This window comes from Chiloscyllium punctatum, chromosome 17 (genome assembly GCF_047496795.1).
Source record: "Chiloscyllium punctatum isolate Juve2018m chromosome 17, sChiPun1.3, whole genome shotgun sequence".
Classification (NCBI taxonomy): Eukaryota; Metazoa; Chordata; class Chondrichthyes; order Orectolobiformes; family Hemiscylliidae; genus Chiloscyllium; species Chiloscyllium punctatum.
Genome location: NC_092755.1, coordinates 24,342,269 through 24,363,039, shown reverse-complemented (window position 1 = coordinate 24,363,039; position 20,771 = coordinate 24,342,269).

The window sequence follows — 20,771 nt, the reverse complement described above, 5'->3', positions numbered from 1 at the left end:
TAGGTACGTTTATAATACCCCTATGGAGGGAACTTGAAACAGTGTCACTGAGGAACAGCAATACATGTCCCAATCAGGATAGTGGGTGGCTTGGTATTGACCGAAATGATGTTCCCATGTATCTGCTGCCCTTGCCATTCTTGATGGTGTTTTTTCAGGGGTACTTTGTAAGAGACTTCAATAAATTTCTGCCGAGTTCTATGTAGATGGCAGGCATTGTTGCTCGTAATTGTCAGTCGATGAGGAATGAAGCTGCACTCATATTGATACATGGGGTATATCTCATCACACGCATTTTCATTGTGTGTCAAAATGATGGCAGATCGGCTTTCAGAAATATTGAGCAAATGTATTTTTACTGGATTCATAGCCTCTGACATATTCTTAAAGACAATGAATTTATTTCGGTTGACAAGTGTGGTTCCGGAATACCACAGGATATCAGACAACAACTGAGGTACAGAGAGTCAAAACGATTCGGCATAAGCCCCTCACTGGAACGGATAATGAATATATTTGGTCCATCCAGTTCTAGTTCACAGTAATATCCAGTATATTGGTCCTTCGGAATTCTGTTGTGGCGATAGCATTGAATGTGTTGTTAGAGGTGATAGTTGTCTGGCATGTGTGTAAGGATAAGGTGACTTGTCACTTTTAAGCATGTGCCTGCATATTTTGCACATCTGAGTAATCACGTATGAAGTTGAATATTATGCAATCATTGGAAAACACTCCCATTTGAGATTTTACGGTGGATAATTAATTATTCATTGTGCAGCTGAACATTGTTCGATCGAGAACACACATCAGTCTAAGAACTCACTGATAATGACACTCTGTCTGAGCGAGGAAGCTTGGTTCGACTTTTACCTACTCCAGAGGTATGTAACAACATATCTGAACAGATTAATATTAAAATACCTTCCCTAAGCAGTCGAGTGAGGACATCGTTAGCTCAATCAGTTGGTTGGATAGTTTGGAATGTAAATTCATGCCAAGAGTGTTGGTTCAAGTCCTGCACTGACTCTTTGTCCTGTCCAGCACAGTATTGTTTCACTCACCCACTCCTTTCTGTGTGGCACACTCACTGTCCAGTTAAACTACTACCGATTGTCTCTGTCTAACAAGAGCGAAACCACATCATCTCTTCAGATTATGGTGTCTTACCTTTCCATTTCTGATCTACAGGCATACCCAGAAACACCTCCCCTAGGTAATCGGTGCAGCGCTGTCGTGGAGCTGAGATAGCTGCTCTCAACCATTTTCCTTTGTACCAGTTACAACTTCACCCAGTACTGAAGTTTCTCTGATTCTCATTTGCTCCAATTTTGCAATTAATTCTTGATTCCACACTTGATCAAGAGCAGTTATGTTAACGTTAAGTGCAGCCACTCTTGACTCACCTTAGAATTCAGCTGTGTGTTTTCTTGTTGTCCATGTTTCAACCAAGTTTTTAATGAGGCCAGGGGATGACTGCCCTGGCAGGTCTGAAACTGAGCTTCACTGAACAAGTTGTTGCTGAAGAAGTGCTGCTTGACGCCACTGCTGATGACATTTTTCATCATAATATTCATGGGAGGTATGAGACCAATGGGGCAGTCAGTGAGTGCTGTTTTGTCTGTGCATGTTAAGGACACACTCGATAGTTTCCCACATTGTCAGGTCGATGCAGTGCTGTATCCCAGCAGGAACTGTTTGAATGTCATATTATTAGGGCTCACAGCCTTTGCATGTCCAGTCCCTGCAGTCTGCTTAGAGATACCATACTAACTGAATCAAGTTATTTAAAAACTTTAATCTGGAGGAGACTAATATAGATCATCCCTTCGGCACTTCTGTCTGAACCATTTTGTAAACCTTTCAGCTTTATTTTTCTACCTGGTCCAGATATATGGCATTGGGAGAGGCGTGAATAGTCTGGATGGTCGGAATCTCTTTTCCAACGTGGAAATATCAAATGCTAGGGCGCCTTAGGCTCAGGTGAAACTGAAAATTTTAAATGAGATGAACGGAACAAGTTTTTTTTGCATAGAGGGTGGAAGCTGCACAGGATCATGTAGAAGAGGAAAAGTTAGCAAAGTATTTAAGTGGGGTTCAGACAGAAATCCGAACAGGCAGAGATTAAAGAGATATGATCCAAGTGCAGGCAGGTGGTATTAGTTTATAAAAGCATCTTTGTCAACAGAGCCATGGAGTGCCGAAGGGCATTTCCTGTGCTGTACTGTTCTATTTTCTGACCTCCCAGTCTCAACATGGCAAATGCACTCAGAATCATGAATGTGTATTTAAATTCTCTTTCATTCTTCTAAATTACAGTGTGTTCAAGCTCACCTGACTCAACCCCTTATGATTACAATATCCCCAAGATCTAGCTCCAAGATCAACCGATCATTCTCTGTCCAGCCTGCAAAGCCAGAATTTCTTTCCCTTGGGCACTAGCACTGTTAATATTATTCTTCTTCATTTGATTCGTTACTTGTATAATTTTAGCAACACCTTCCAATGTTTGCAATCCATTCCCATTATAATAAATTACAGCATCTTGTTTACATGCTCTATTACCTGCTGACCTGTAAGCTGCCACTTACACAACAATTCTCAAAACTCCTTGTGCAGTCTGTGTGAAACCAAACGGTGCTCACACCTGACAGTAAATTGGGAATAGCTAGAGTGTAATAGATAGGATATGACAATAAGTAATAACTGCACTCTTAGAAACAATGGGATACACATGATTATATGAAAGGGAAATATATTTAAACCTGTTTGGATTTTACATTTTGGAGTGACCATTAATGACAGAATTGATCGAGGTATGGGAGAGGACTCTCGGTTTGGGGATGATTGAAGTTCCAGAAACGTTTTGAACAATTTCAATAAGGGATAAATCTTAGCTAGGGAGAGACAAGGGCCCCTTAAAGTTCAGTGAGGCTGTCAATGTGTATCCACTGTTAATGGGGGAGATCTGAAACAAATATGTTGCTGTAGGACCTCCTATTGAGAATGATAGGAAACTCAGGAGTCACGGAGAATAAATTGTGATATCTTGGAAAGTGTTCATGTTGTAGAATAAGATTTGCTGGAAGTCGTGAAATGCAAAAATGTTTACGAAACCTGGGGACATGAGCAGACGTATTACAGCACTTCATGAGATGCTCAGGAGGAAATTGAGAGCCTCTTGCAGATATATTTCTATCACCGACATTCACGAAAGACCAATGAGACTGATGAATGTGGTGCATACGTTGTTGGAGTAGATTGTGTTAGAGTAGATTATCATGCATTTGGAAAGGCAAGGAGTAATAAGCAAGAGTAAGCAAGGGTTTTTTTTGCGTGTAAACTCGTTTCTGACAAGTCTGACTCGATTTTAAGGAGGTCGAGAAGTTGAATATCAAGGTAAAGCAATACACCTTGTCTACATGGACTTTTGCAAGGCCTTTGGCAACATTCTGCATGGCAGAAATGAACATAAAAACTACGAGGAGAGGAATGTCCTCTGGCCTTCAAGCCTGCTCTCAACTTCGACATCAAACATGTGGACGTCCTGTGCACCCCTCCTGTGTTAATATTTCCTTCTTCAAATAAAGAGACGAAAACGACACACAGTAATCCAGGATTCGGCAGCACCTTGCACAGTTGCAAAATAAAACACTCTGCTCTTAAACTCAATCCCTTCAACTAATGAAGGACAACATTTAATTTGCCTTCCTAATTACTTGTTTCACGTTCAGACCAACGTTCTCTGACTCATGCACAAGTACACCCAGGTCCCTCTGCACAGCAGTATGCTGCAACATTTTACCATTCAAGTAATAATCCTTTCGACTATTACTCCTGTCAAACTCTGAGGGTGCTTGTGTTCGACTGGTGTGGACAACGTTAAAATTCACACAAAACCGGGTTACATTTAAGCAGTTTCGTTTGGAAGCAGCAGCTTTCCGAGCAGCGCTCTCCTTACCTACATTCGACTCTTTATGGATGACTGGCATGTTTTATTTGTCCTCCACTGTGAAGACTGATCACAAATACCTGTTCAATACCTCAGTCGTTTAATCATGTTCCATAACTAAATGCCTCAGCTGTTTTATCGTGTTCCATAACTAAATGTTCCTCATCATCATCTAAATAACTAACGTTTACTTTTGCCACTCTTTTGTGTTGTAAATAATTATAGAACATTTTGCTGTCTGAACTGGAACTGCATTTTCTTCTGTGGTAGTTTATCTCATGTTCTATATTGGTATTCTTTGTAGCGCTTTTGGCGGCTCTCTGTTGACCTTTGAAGTTTTCCCAATCTTCTCGATCCCTGCTGTTTTTGGAAACTTTGTATCGCTTCTCTTTCAATTGTTCGCCTCCCTTGCTTCCTCACATAATCATTGCATATTCCCCCTTTTCTTACAGTCTTTGCTTTTCGCTAGAATATGTTTTTTTTGCTGAGCATCTTGAAAAACATGCTCTGAATGTCTTGCGCAGCTCGTCAACATATTCACATTAAAATATTTGCTTTCAGTCTATTTGAGTCAAGTCCTCGCTCATTCTATTGTAGTCTCCTGTTTTTAAGCACAGGGCCGTTGCATTTGATTTTATTTTCACACACTCCACTTTACTCTAAATTGAAAAACCAACTATGATCACTCCTTCCAAGAGGATTTCAAAAAAACATGTCATTAAGTAATCCTGCCTCATTACGTAGGAACGAAATCTCGGACAGATTGTTCCCTCATTGATTCCTTTCCATTCTGTACTAGCCAACCATCACGGAAACATTGAACTAACTCCTCTTCAAGTCGAATGTGATCGAGCTGGTTTACCCAATATTCCCCATAACAATTGCCATACAATTTTAGAGACAATAGTTATTTGTTTGTTGATTGCCCGCCCCTGACGTATTAATACGTTTAGATCACACAGGGCTCACTAACTGGATTTAAAATTTGATTGACAGGGTGTTCATAGTGGGTTGAGGTCAAGGTGCAGGTCAATGCGAAACAGTGATCAGTGAGGTTTCGTGCTGGGTCCACTGTTGTGCATCGTTTATATAAACAATTTGTATGCGATAACAGGAGATATTTATAGCAATTTTACGAGTGACATTGAATTTGGTGGTAAATGGACAGTGAAGTGGGTTATCTACGAGTACAACGGGATCAACAATACTGCTGTTCCAGTTTTGAGGTCTAGCAGGTGGAGATTTCAAAGACGTTGTATTTTGCGAATACAAACCAGGGCGGGACTTGTCTAATTAACGCTCGTGGTCTGGGTAGTGTTACCAAACAGAAAGACCTAGGGATGCAACGACTCAGTTCTTTGAAGGTTGTGTTACAGGTAGACAGTCTGGTGAAGCAGGTGTTTTGGACGCTTGCCTTCATTGTCAGAGCATTGAGAATAGGAGTTGGGATGTCATGCTTTGGCTGGACAAGACAATAGGGAGAGGACTATAAAATAGTTTTTAATTATCTGAAAAAACAAAGACTCAGCTGGTTCATTTATGTCCTTTAGGGAAGGACATCTGGCATTCTTATCTGTTGTGGATCATGTGTTACCCCAGACCCACAGCAATCTGGCAGATTCTGAACGACCTCCTGAAATTAGCAGTGAGCAATATATGCTGGTCTAACCAGTTATATCCTCAGACCATGGATGTATAAATTAAAACCTATACTTCTGTCTCGGCCAGTGCAAACTCTTCCAGCTGCAGAAATACGTACTGCCCCTGTAATATTCTTCAGAGCCTTGCCACTCTCTGTACCATTCTGAACACCTCCATCACCCTGAACCCTACCTATATTTATCTTCTCATTAAGCTCTGACAATGATTCAGATTCCCACTTCTCTCCAAATCCTAAGAGACTACTTGGGATCCCTTTACCAAATATTACCTTATTTCTTGTCTTCGAAGCATTGTCAATTAAATGTGATCCATTCCATTCGACGGTAAGCACAGCTGGGAATTTGTTTTTTTAACCTTTCTGTTGAATGTTTTACACAGTTCCTTCGAATGTTTTCCACTGCTCACTTCCATCAGCACATTTCAGTCTGTTTATCCTGTTTAGCTTGGTTATTTCTCCACTCAAACTCATGTAATCGGCTTTTATATGATTATCAGCTGTGCCTACTGGTCATTTTAAAAATTCATAATCTCTTTTAATTACAATATATTACAATTTCCCTGAGGCTCGTTCAGTGTGGTATCTCTCATCCTCTCAGTTTCATCTCCTCATCGATCTGAGAGAGCTATGTTCATAACGACTTGCACTATTTGGTATTCATAGAAATATGCCAAAAAGGATTCCCCACACTCCAGTTTGAACATCACTCTTGCGAGTGTGACTGTCGCAGAATATAGCAAGATTGACGTCTCCCAAAACTATTACAATGCATTTGTTGCAAATTCTAATAATTCATGTTTAATGCCGTGACAAGTAACTAAATGTTGCTCGGCAGCTGGAATCCATTCTCCTGCTGGTGCTTTTGACAAGTTCTACCTAGAGTGCAGTCGGATTCAACTGAATAATCTGAGGCCAATTGCTTATTTTTTGTAATGCCTTTTCAGGATTACACAATTGCATTCCCATTCAGCCTGCGCCTCGGGACTGTTGTATACCATTGAATATTTATGTTCTACAGGTTGTTCACTCTTCTACCACGTCTGTCCATCTAAGATATTTCAGGTAATTTTTCATTTCCGAGAAAAATATATAATTTACGTGTTCTCAGCATTTCCTCTAACTAACCTATTAGGTGATATACATTTTTAGTTCAAACTCTGTCCATTCCTGTTTCTTACACTTTGTCTTTCACCATATCTCCAATGATTTTCCGAAACTTCACTTTTCATCTTTGAATTTCGAAAGGTTCTTTCAACTGAACAATGTCTCTGCGTCTTGTCTGATAGTTTAAATACCATTTCATAAACATATGAATAGGATTTGCCAGGACACTAGTCCCAGCAGAGTTATGTTTATTTGACGCGTGCGATGTTGATGTTTCTCGCTGTTCAGTGCTTCTTGCCTGAGCTGGCCTTTAAGTCAGTGGTTTGCCACACCATTTCAGAGATCAGCTGAGACTCAAACACATTGCTTTTGTTCTGGATTATATACATGCCAGACAGCTGCTGATAACAGATTTCCTATCCTGAAAGATATTAATCTATCAAATGGATATTGCTTGCTGCACTGAATTATGAATAACACTAGGCCATCGACTGACCACTAATAGATCACTCACCCCTGTGTACTGATACAATTCCACCCATGTTCTTCGTGGCAGTTGTTTGATCCTGATACCTTCCTGAACTCTGGTGATGTCACTCGGTATCTCTTCATGAGTTCTCCCTCTCCATATGTGTCCAATTACCTCTGCCTTCATCTTTTGCAGCTACTCCAGATCCTGAGTGAACAGAACTTTCCGCTCCAGAGAGATGAGGTATCAGAGGCCAAGGCGGAGACTGGGATTTTCGTGGTCTCTATGGGCCTCAGTACCATTCTCCATATGTAACACTCAATGAATCACTGTATTTTCCGATTCTCTCTATTTCTCTGTCTCCAGTAGGTACGCAGGAAATGCCCAACTCAATAGACTTCACAAAAGCTGGGAGTCTCATCCATCACCATTAATTCCAATACGTTTGTTGAGCCCGCACTAGGATGAATTCACTCTCCCAGTCGAAGTTGTGTCCTTCTGTGCATGTCCGTACAGATAGTAATGATAGTTGTTCATGTTTTTTGTGGCTCTTTGCTACTCCTGTATCATGGCAGCTAGTGTCCTGCCTGTGAGACTGATGCACTTTTTAGTCAGAGGGATGAACGACAACTCCAGGGTTGTGAAAAAAAAACAACTTCGATAAGTTCTGGAATCCAATCCAAAAGACAATGGATTTATGGAAGAAACTGAGCATGCCATCAGACCGACAGCACTAAACAGGACGACAAAAGGGACACGCCCTGAATACCCATGAAAGGAAAGCCCTGGAAGGACTGAGAAAATGTAATGATATTGTAATCTTACCGACGAAAAAAGGGCAATTGGCTGTCATTCTTACAGAACACAGTACATTGGAAAGGCAAACTCTGTACTCGCAGACACTGACACCTTACTACAGATGGGAATGGATCTGACTCCGCAGCAAGAAAACTGGATCACAGCCACTGCAGAATCTCCACAAAACAAGCGAAATGAACAAGACTGACGGCTCAAGAATGAAACCGGGTAGATACAACACATCCCTTTTCTACGAATTACCGAAGGTACACAAGTGGGGGTGGGGTGGGGGGGGTGGGGTGGGGCACGGGAGGTGCTTCGCACCCAAAGTGCCACTCATTGGCACACCGAAATACAGGTGACCAGAGAAGCTTCACCAAAAACTGAAACAGTTATTAGAAGCCTTACGCGACTGAATCCACTCCACCAAACAATTCTTCGGCATCACCCATGCACCAAGCTAGGGGAAGACGAAGTCATGGTTACCTTCGACGTAGCAAAAGCAATTACTATCAGACTGGCCAAAGAAACACTGACTGAACTACGAGCCGGAACCAAGGACGCATGTAACAGACAGCACCAACTCCATCAGCAAGTACAGCATCTTCAAGGGACTAGTCCTGTGTCTCACTGCCCACTTCACTTTAAACGACCAGACATACAAACAAAACAACGGGACACGCATGAGATTATCAATACCAGGATTCTTAGCAGATGCAGTTATCCGGAAATTTTCGCAAACAACCCTTCACCTGTTCCAAACCAATCTTTGTATCCGGTATTTGCATGACACATTTTTTTCATTGCAAAATGGAACAAATTCGAAGAAACCTGCAAACTCATGAACAACATCCTTACTGGTATAATATTCACCAAAGATGAAGAGAGCAAAAACAGACTCCCCATCCCAGATGAAGTGTGTTTTTTTGTCCGAATCATCGACTTTCCTGCTCCTTGGATGCTTCCTGACCTGCTGTGCTTTTCCAGCACCACTATAATCTTGACTCTAATCTCGAGCATCTTCAGTACCCACTTTCCCCTTCCGAGATGTCACAATGAAAACGTTGAGAGTCGGAGTTGTAATGTCATGCTGTACCTGTACAGAACATTGCTGAGGTCACCATGTTGATCAGTATTGATGATCAAATCTCCTCTCAGCATGCTCTGCTGCAAACATCCCTCATACCTGCACTTTGACTTTCACAGACTAATGAATTTCCTCTGTACTCTCTTCAGTTCAATTCTTTCCTTCCATGTGACAGGGTGACCAGAGCTGCACACAATCCGCAAGCTGCAAGTGAACTAATTATTTCCACATTTCCAGCATAAGCGTCATGCACTTATATTCTGCATTTTGGCTGATAGAGGAATTGAAGCCATTCCCTCAATTAAAGATATTATTGAAGTATTCTTTTACATTCTGGGATGAGAACACAATGTCAATCCTCTCGTTTACTGTGTATTCCTCTGTATTCTTGATGCCCCTCAATTGTTTGCCTTGCACTTCTCTTGGTTGTTTGCTTCATTCACCTGGGTCCAGGCGATTCTGTTTTTAAATGGTATGCCTTGTATTCCCTTTTCAAATCCAAGTACATGGCATCAAGTTGCAAGTTACTGTCTCAAGCCGAAGCAGAAAGATTAATTCTCCATGATCCTTCTGAAAAAAATCCAGCTCGCCTGCCCCTGGGCAGAATCCCAGCAAACGAAAACATTACAGGAATGCTCGAAATCTAAGCCTGGTGAGAGAAACAAATAATGTAATTAGGAAAGAAATGGTTTTAGAGAAATTATTGGGACTGAAAGCCAAGATAGATTTATGGAATTGGAATGATATATGAGAAATTGACTGATAGATAAACTTTGCAGAAACAATCGATTCAACACATTGGGTTATCAGAAAAAAAAAATCCAAGCTTAGTGTGAAAAATTAAATATTATGGAATTGGGCAAAATATATTAGCATGTTTTAATAATGGGAGAGCTGACAGAAAGCAATATGTTTTTGGATTGGAAGAGTTATGTGGTATTGTGATTGTGTTTGCTGAGCTGGGAATTTGTGTTGCAGACGTTTCGCCCCCTGTCTAGGTGACATCCTCAGTGCTTGGGAGCCTCCTGTGAAGCGCTTCTGTGATATTTCCTCCGGCATTTGTCAGTTCCGACTGTCTGCTGCAGTAGTCGGAATATTGGGTCAAGGCCGATGTGCTTATTGTTTGAATCTGTGGATGAGTGTCATGCCTCTCGGAATTCCTTGGCTGTTCTCTGTTTGGCTTGCCCCTTAATAGTAGTGTTGTCCCAGTCGAATTCATGCTGCTCGTCATCTGCGCGTGAGGCTACTAAGGATAGTATCTTCTCACAACCTTTGAGTTATGTGATATTGCATGGTTTGGTTCTTGGGCCCCAGCTATCTCGACACATGTCAAACGTTTAGGTTAGGGATTCAAATGCAATTTTTCCAAGCATACTGGTGTCACTAAACAATGTCAGGTTATGCGCAGATGAGGAGGAGATTAATAAAAACACACTCCAAAATGATTGAGATAAGTAGAATGAATCGGGAATTACATGGCAGACAAAGGGCGATTTGGACCTTGTGCACTTCAGTGATAGATAGAGAACAGCAGCCGACATTTGTAAAAGGAGTGTTTGAAAAATGTTGAGCCGTAAAACGATTTATCCTCCTTTTATTGTTTTCTTCAGTGCAGACCTCTGAGGTCAGTGCAGGATAGTATGCTCTTAAGCTAGACATCAATATGGGAATGACTTTGGCACGTAAAGCAATGCACATAGACCAACGAGGTGGGGAGCTGCAACATTGAAAAAGATCTGGATATCCTTATCTCCAGTCAGTGAAAGCTATATTGCAGGAAAAGAAAGCAATGACGATGATAAATTCGGTGTTGCCTTTCATTGTCATCAACCCTCCACCATCACCTTCGTTTCTTACCTTTGAGCTAATGACTCCGGATTCCATATGATCTAACTTTGCTAACAGACTATCATGTGGGAAATTATCGAGCCCCTTACTGAGCTCTATGTTGCCAACATCCGTTTCTGTGTCTTCATCAATCTACTTCATCATTTCCTTAAAAACGTCAATGAACTTAGAGACACACGATTTCCCACACACAAATCCCTGATGAATACCCCTAAGCACTCATTTGTTTTCCCAATACAAGTAATTCCAGTCCCCCAGAATATACTCCAAGAGCATACCCACACTGGCGTCAGGTCACCTTTCCGAAATAATGGTTCGATATTAGCCTACCTCCAATCTTCTGGCACTGTATCTGTGGTTATCCATGATGCAGATATCACATTAAGATGCCCAAACAATTAATTCCTTAGCATTACAAGGGGATAAGTGTCATAACTGATCAGGGTCCCGGGCTGTATCCGCCTTTGAGCATTTTAATACTGTATCACTTCCTATTCTCGAGTATAGACACTTCCCAAGATATCACTATTTATTTCCACAATTTATCTAGATTCCATAAGCTTCTCCACAACAGATATTGATATGAAGTATGCATATAGTATCTCACCGAACATCTGTGTTTCCACAGACAGGTGGATTTGTTGCTCTCTCCCCAATTACTCTCTTGCCGTTATTTCATTTGTAGAATTCCTTTGGATTCTCCCTGAACCGATTGACGAAAGTTTTCTCTGTTTCCCATTTCCCGCCCTGATTTCCATCTTGCGTATGAACCTGCTGTCATTGTACTCCTCAATGGATTCAAGTGATCACTGCTCTCCAAACCTATCATATGCTTTTGTTTTGTTACTTGACCAGAGTCTCTGCTTCTATCCATCCAAAATACCTCACAACTGCCAACATTGCCCTCTTCATGAACAGTAACATACTGCTGCTAGACTTTGTAAATCGTTTCTGAAGGTGTCCCATTATTCAGCGTATAATCTCTCCAAAGTAGTTTTTGAATTGCTTCGCTAAAACTTGCATCATTGGCCTTAACAAATTTAGAACTTTAATATTTATGGCAGGACAGCTCTTCTGCATATCTCTTTTAGTGCCAACAGCTACTTCATAACAAGCTCCAGGCGTCCTGCAACAGGCACGAAAGGCTGAATGGTCACCCTCTGTCACTTTCAGAAAGATGGTGACAGACTGTTACCCCTTGTTCCGGTGAAGCCTGCACAATGCTCTAAATGATATCTAAATGTTATGACACGATTTGAAAACAGGGTACTTCACAATAGGTGCAGCATTACATGATGTCAATAGGCCATAAACGTTGTTAACGTGATTAATGATCTCTGTTAATTTTCCAATCAGTCACCTTCTCCGGCAGTCTCGTATAAACAGGGTGGAAAATGCACCTCTCTGCAGTGGCATGGCACTATTCCCACATACAAACACGAATGATTAAAAACATTGGAAGAGTTATGGTCCATCCTTCAAAAACACTCATCCATTCCATCCATACCCACTCAGTAAACGTTCCCTTTTATTAGTGCATGAAAAGTGATGAAAGGAAGGGGTTAACTGAAACTGTTTGTACAGTGACTGTGATTAATGAGAGCCTCTCTGGATTCAAATTACCCCAGAGGAGGATTTACATGTTTTAATGAAAACTGCTCTCCATTCACAGTGGTATACCAAAAAATGAGGAAGAGCCAATAAAGCAAGAGCAGGGATCAGCAGCTCCAGAGAGAGGGGAAGGACAGATCTTACAGCGTTACACTGGAGTGTTCCAAAAATGGATCAGAATCTGAGTACGTTAGCCCGGAATGTTCCAACAGTGGACAGGGATTTATCTTGGAATATATGGGCTCTCTCTACATATTACGATTATTTGCCATTGTCATGGCTGATTGCATATGTACTTTACATTATTCAATATATTTATTACCCAATCCTGGCTATCGTTGGTGTCCCTGGTAAGTCTTCCTTTTCAGTTATTAATTACATACACCGTTTGTGAACACAATACTGTTATTTTCATTTCCTCAACTCTCCTTGCTGCTGCTATTGTACCAGTTGGGAGTCTGACTCCAGATATTCACTCCACAAACCACTACTATCTACATCAGTCAATTTGTTAATGCACTCTCTCTCTCTCTCTCTCTCTCTCTTTCCTTCTGGCAGAGTCCCTTGTGTGTCTCTATGTTGATCTATTCAGTTTCAGCTGTGAACCACGATTCATTGAATCACAGCCCTTGCTATTTGAATATTGTGAATGTGGAGCTTAATCTCTCCTGTTCTGATTACAAACATCTTTTTCTTCCTCTCACTTCAATTTCGAGCCAATACCTGAGCCTGAAAGAGACGATGTGCAGCTGTAATGTTCGCGTTGAACATGAATTGATTCCTGCTACCATAACTCACCTTTCTAATTGTCATTCATCACAACTCCAGAATATGTTTCACTGGCTCAGCCTATCTGGGACATTGACCTATGAAATACAGTCTTACTGATATCAACAACCTGCTGCTGACAATTCCAGCATCAAACCTGCAGAAGCAAATCTGGGTTGACACTCCATGGCTCGTATCTGAAATCGTACAGAAATTTGATCCATTCATTATTCTTGTGCGCAGTGATTTATATTGCTATTGGGATTCGGAATGCCATTATTTTAATATTCACAAACATGACACCATATCTGACTGTCAATATCTCCTTTGTGCGTTACCCAAACCCCTGCCAGTTACTCATATTAAAATGGATTTCTTCCATGGGTGTACTTTATCTGAAAATGAGTTTCACATCTACCACTGCCTCAGATACAGATGCATGCACACATAAAGAACCTTTCCTTGAGCTGGTACATACAGATACAGACATAAATTTGTGGGAACCCCAATTACTGTCATTTGCAGTGTTGGCTGCAAGTCTTCACTTGTTTGGCAGATATCTCGTTCAAGTATCACAGCAATGTACTGACACAGGTTTGAAATACTTCCAATGTTGGTCACAAAGATTGGTTTACTGACCAATGCACGAGAACTGTCTTCACAGCTGTCTGTTCATGTCTGTTACCTTGTCTCAGTTTCTACTGCCTGTGGTGGCTCTGTGAGGCAGATTCATAATGTGATGTGAAGTGCCATATCAGTTGACCAGGCAAAGCCTTTTTTTTAATGTTCTCCTTCGTTTGAATTAAACCGTCCAAAGCATAACACCTCTGCCTTTCTTTCCACTATATTTCCACAACATGTTCTCAGTTAATGAATTGTTTGTTTCTATCTTTTCATGAGTCTCCCTGTCCCTCTGTATTTTTCCCTGGTCATGGAATCTGAGTCACATCTTTGAAACTTGTACTGTGCCAGTCCTCTGAACGCCTTTGTTGGTCCCTCCCAGCTGATCGTGCAGTCAGTAACGGGGATGACCCCAGTATTATTGTATAGGACAAGGCATCTAACTTGAAGCTGAGGGGCTTCTGAATGACTTTGTGATTGGAACGTTCATGGAGTTGCTGGGGATGGCTTGTTCGATGTTGTGCTACAATTTGCCTCAGACAATCACGGGGAACTGAGCATTTTGTCACTCAATTCTGGACAGCGCATGTGGACTGTACTTCCACCATCTGTGTCTGCAACATGAACAAGTGAAGCAGAGGCGCTGAGAGGCGAAGTTCTGAAACAATGGAGTGAGAGCGTGTGGGGAGAGGGCTCTGCTGTATCTGTCTGTGTCTGAAATAGACACACTTTCACTCTCCCTCTTACACACACTCACACTTACACTCTCTCAGACATGTACACAAGCTCATATGTTCAAATATTTGGTGTGAATATATATTTGCAGATTTGTATTTGCAGATACATTATATTTTGTTTAAAACCATAAAATATATGACATCAGATAATGTGACAATTGTATGAAGTCCTACGTTGGAAATAAAACGGGTCTGGCACCATTTGAAGACACAGACAGACTCAGAACCAATCCTCACGCTTATAAAACATGACCTGATCAGAAGGGTCCCCTCAATTTCATCGATAATGCCTTCAGCTATCTCCAGACAGTGATTTGATCTAAAGTCTGAAATTTGCATTCTGATGTATCAAGACCTTCACCTCCATTCTCACTGACTAAAGATGTTAGAGCCATCTTAAGTGTATTGAATCTATGTGCATAATTTGCATGACGGTTTAAACTTTTCCTCATAAATCATCTGTCTTTGGTCTTCATTTTCACTAACACCTGAAGAGGCTGCAGTGCTCTAAAAGCTACTGTCTTTTTTAAAAGAAATCCCTTTGGACTATAACCTAATGTCGTGTGATTTCTTTTTACCTTGTCCAAGCCAATCCAACACTGGTACCTCCATAGCATGGCGTTCATTGGTTAGCCAATCATCTCTCCAACCAATTTTTGTTAAGCCGGCTGGTGCTTGGATTGCATGGCCATCATTTGTGAGGCACCTTCTGCCAATGCCATGTGGATGTACAATTCCAATATATCTATAAGATGCCTTTTCTCCACTTTGTTTGACACATTTATATATACACTTGGCAAACAATTCATACTCGACTTATCCTTCTTAAAATCATGTTGACTGGAATGGATTTTACTTGGACTTTCACAATCCACTATTATTAATCATTTAATAACAGGTTTCAACAACAGCTTCAATTCCAATAGTTTGCTCTCTACTTTATATTCCCTTGTGGAGCTGGTTATTCTAAGTGCTTACATTTCTATAACCTTTACATTCCCAATTCATTTGCGTGTAACAGACGCAAAACGCTAAAAGATCTGCTCCGATTGCTGGGTACAGGTATGACTGGCTGAATGGATTCATTTTTGTCCTAGTTTACTTCATTTGCTGAATGTACTCCGGGTGTTTCGACATTATAGTCTCAATGCTCTGAATGTCCTGCTCCTTTTCCTGACCAAGCCGCTCAAGATCTGAATGTTCTCCTCGTGTTGTTGTGGACACGTTTGGGGATTTACAGAATCTTCCTGCTATGGTGCAACATTTCAAGAGCGACAAATGATTTCTCAAAGATGTCCAGAACAGGCTCGAGATACTGAACAGTCTCCTCCTATATCGCTGAAATTAGTTTGGGAAAGTGACTGTTTTGCTCCTGTTCCATGCGATTGAATTACCTCCTTATGTTTACGTAAAAGAATACTCAACAAGCTTCACGTCTTTCTGCTTGTCTGGTGCAACACACTAAATGGGCGAAATAGCCTTGCCTTAAGCTGACAATTTCCCCTCATTTTGTGGCTTCTTCCAGTTATAGTTTTGAGAATGCTGAATGGTCTCATTCTTCTGTTGTGCAATAGGATACGGGTGCTGCATGGTCTATTATGGGTCCTATGTTGTAGCATCGAAAGACTAATTGTCTTCTATCTGAACCAGTATATGAGGATACAGGAATTGAATAGCATCCTCCTTATCTGCTACAAAAGGGTTGAAGACGTTTCTCTTGCTGTTCCAATGTTCCAGGCTCGATATCTGAATAGCACTCCTCAATTTGCTGTGTATTTGCCTTCTATTGGTGAGCTTTAAAACAAAATCTTGTTCTCCTTGTAAATTCTAATAGGTGTTGCATCAACTTGCCCATCTCTCTCTCATCCGTTGACATGACGTGTGGCTTAGTTGGTTAAAGTGCCATCTCGTTAAACACAGATATCCAGGGTTTAAACCTTAGAGGTGCCGACACCTGACATGAACCAGTTCTTGCTTAAGCTTCTCACAACCCATCATGCTGTTCCATTAGGATGTTGATTCCACTTGGTGATGTAGAAGGAGACAGATGTTGACTGAACGTAATTCCCATGTTTAAAGGAAACTGTGCTCCCATTCCTGTTACCTGGGCTGGATCACAGACAGAGAAATTTGTGTTAAGTTCAAATGATGGCTCACTGGATTTATCACTTCCCTGTGCTGCGAGAGATCAGCAATACCCTCAGGAGATGGTCGCAAATTTCGCTCATGGATTCAGTTCAATTTAGTAGTGTGGCTGAGTTGGCTAAGGTGCTGGATTTAGGCTTTGGTATCAAAGTAGGTGTGGGTTTGTATCGTATTGCTACCACTTATACGTGTTAAGGTGTTCAGTTGCATCTTGTTACGGGTGAGTTCTGTTCAAGTTGAACACAACAAAATATAACGTGTTTTGTGCAAATCGATATATGATGCGTGACAGCACAGAAGCGTCAGAATATGAAGTTATCACGTTCACTTCAGAACGGAAAGTTTCCCTTTCCCATACTGGGCAGAAACAAGGCTTTGCTGATGCTTGGATGTGAACGAGAGCGCCTTCGTACACGCAGGGTAGTTCGGTGGTTAGATCTACTGCCTTGCAATGTCAGAGACCTGAGTTCAATTCCAGTCAGGGATCACTGCCTGTGTGGAGTTTGCATATTCCCGTCTTGCCTGCACGGGTTTCTGCAAGGTATTCCAGTTTTCTCCCACAGTCCCAAGATGACCAGTCTGTGTGGATTCGCCAAGATAAATTATCTAAAACAACGGAGCCATGCAGGCCGGGTACATTAACTATGGAAAATGCAGAATGACAGAGATTGGGTAGGGTGTGAGTGTGCTGTGGAGGATTAGTGTGAAGTAGATGGGTCAAATATCCTCCTTCAAAACTGTAGTGATTCTATGATTAATATCTTACTTTCAGAAATCCTCTGAGGGAATAACCTCTGAGTTAATTCTAATGCCCTTTCATAAGTGAGGCGGTTAAATCTGTACAAACTGCTCCAATTGTGACTCATTACGATTGTGTACAGCAGCAGTAACACTTTGTCAGTCTACTGAAACGTTCTCATAGTTTAGAGCAATCTCAACTGTTTGTGGAACAGACACTTTTGTTGAAAGATCATTGTCCTCCCCGACTCCACCAGAGTAACGGGTGATCAGGTAAAGAATGTCACAATGGCACTGAGAAGAAGAGATGAGATGTTGCAACATGATATCAATACTGATATCAACCTTGCCAAACAGCTTAAATTAATCTACTATTAATCTCCCAGAGCCCACGTAACACATATTCCACTGTATCTGCTATGGTGGAGATTAGGATCAGCATGAAGACGCAAACATTGTGGGAAGGTACATAGTAAAGCAAAAACTGCAATGCGAATGTTGGGCAAGTTATAAAATAGAAAATTAGATCTACCAGATTGTGGGCACTGCTGAAATCACGAAGCAATTCAGTCTGCATCAAACTGCATTAAACCAAGGAAATGCTAATGCTCTGAGAAATGGATATCACTAGCATGTGTGAAATGGTTTGCTTTAACATGACGTTGAGCACAAAGTTTCAGATCAGGCTCTTTTGGAATTGGTATTTTATGATCAAAAGAGCGAATTGACAACCTTGCTCTAAAGGAGCTATTGGGAATAGTGAATTTGGCATAAAAATAGAGAATAGACAATAGGTGCAGCAACTATTTTTCTAGTTGCTGCAATTGTGAAAAATCCTGGGATTCCACCGAACTTTGCCTGCTTGCACTATTTCATGTTCCGGTGTTAGTCAGTCCCCACTGGTGTGAAACTTCAATGTTTCACTGCGATCATTTCTCATTCGTTGAAACTTCAGTGAACACAGACCGAGAATCATCAGATATTCTTCGAATCTGCAGCATTAAACTGGAGAGTGCCCATTCAGTTTATGTGATCAGTATATACTTACTTATATCAGAAAATCATAACTGCATACAATGTTACAGCTACCCTCTCACTAACACTCTGTGAAACTGGCGCAGGATCTTTTAACTTCCCGTGCAAGCAAAGTACTGCAGATACTGGAATCTGTCCTGAAAAGAAAACAATTGCCGGAGAGCTCATCAGGGCAGGCAGCATCATTGGAGAGACAGCAAGCTAACGTTGAGTCGAGATGACTCTTCATCATCTATCTCGTGATACCCTTTAAATGAAGGAAAATCTGAATTTTACAAACTGTTTCCATAGGTTCCTTTCCATATCCTTTGCTTTAAATATTTTCTACTAAGTCACTGTGTGAAGTCCCCAAAATTTCCCCCCGAGCATTCAACTATACCACATCCAGAAGTTCTTATTTGTTGATGTCTACAAGAGATATCTTCAAACAAGAAGAATGTAAACTATGACTTCACTTTCATTAACAGTCAATCATTCTCTTGAAGTTTGCTTTCATTTTCTAGGTGAAAGTGAGGACTGCAGATGCTTGAGAGTCAGAGTCGAAAATTGTGACACTGGAAAAGCACAGCTGGTCAGGCAGCAACGGAGGGGGAGGCGAGTCGAAGTTTCAAGCAGAGGCCCTTCATCAGGAATATGGGATGGAAGCAGAACGAGGCTGACAGGCCATCTTTACCTGCCACCGCGTTCAGCTTCTATCCCACCTGCCTTCTCCACCAGTCACTGTCACTTCCCACTGTATCTACCCATCACCTTCCGGGCGACCTTACCCCTGCTTCATTCCCACACCCTATTTTTCACAGCCTTTGGGCACCGCACCGCCCACATTCCAGATGAAGTGTGTGTACATCCCCTCAGGGTGCAAATAGCTGCACCCTGAGGGGATGCACCTATCAGGGAACAATTACGGCCCATTAGGAACCAAGCAGGAAATCTGTGTGCAAAGCTCGAAAACATTGATAGATTGTTCCATGAAATCTTCACAACTAGTTTGTTGTGGAGAAGGATTATGCATGTCACGAATTCGAGACGATTGACTGTGAAGCTCTTAAACACGTTTACATAAAATGCGAGCTGGAATGATTGGTTTTGCATAACAAAAACAAGGAAGTACACAATGAAAGTGAAGCGTTTTCTGTTTTAGAGAGGTTTTGGAGGTTGTTTCTTCCAACAAAGGTTGTTGCGAGCTGGAAAGTATGTCCTGAGAGGAGCATTGCCACGGTAACCTCAGAAATGTTAAAAAAGCACTTGGACGTGCACTTGAAGTAAAACAACATTCCCAGCTACGGGCTTCGTGTCGGAAAGTGGGAGTAATATAGACGGAGCTTTATTTCTGATGATACATCGCTTATGGCTCTGTGCATGCCCGATTATGGGACGTCAATCGTCCAACATGGTGAACGTATACCATAGGAAAGTACAGCACATAAAAGGCCATTAGGCCCACGATGTTGTGCCGAGATTTAATCCTAATGCAAAATATAATAATTTAACCTATGCACCCCTCAACTCACTGATATCCACGCGCATGTCCAGCAGTCGCTTAAATGTCCGTAATGATTCTGCATCCACGACCGCCCAGGCAATGCATTCCATGCATTCACAACTCTCTGTGTAATAACCTACCTCTGACGTCACCTCCATATCTTTCTGCAAACATTTTAAAACAATGGACCCTCGTACCAGTCAATCATGCCCTGGGGAAAGGTATCTGACTATGGACGATCTATTCCTCTCATTATCTTGTATACCTCGAACAGGTCTCCTCTCTTCCTCCATCTCTCCAGGGAGAAAAGTCCGAGCTTATTCACGGTCTCTTCATAAGACAAGTCATCTGTCCAGGCACCATGCTGGTAAACCTTCTTTGCAGCATCTCCAATGCCTGTATGTTTCATTCCTATAGTCGGGTGAACAGAGCTGGATTCCAATTCTCCAAGTGTGGTCTCACAAGGGACTTGCAGAGCTGTAGCAAAACTTCGCGGATCGTAAACTTGATCCCCCTGTTAATGAAAACCAAAACACCATGTGCTTTCTGAACAACCCCATTCACTTTGATGCTAACTTTGAGAAAACTATTAACTTGCACACCTAGATCCCTCTATTCCTCCACACTGCCGAGAAATCTGTCTTTAATCCTATATGCAACATTCGAGTTCGACCTTCCAAAATGCATCACTTCGTATTTATCCAGGGTGAATCCATCT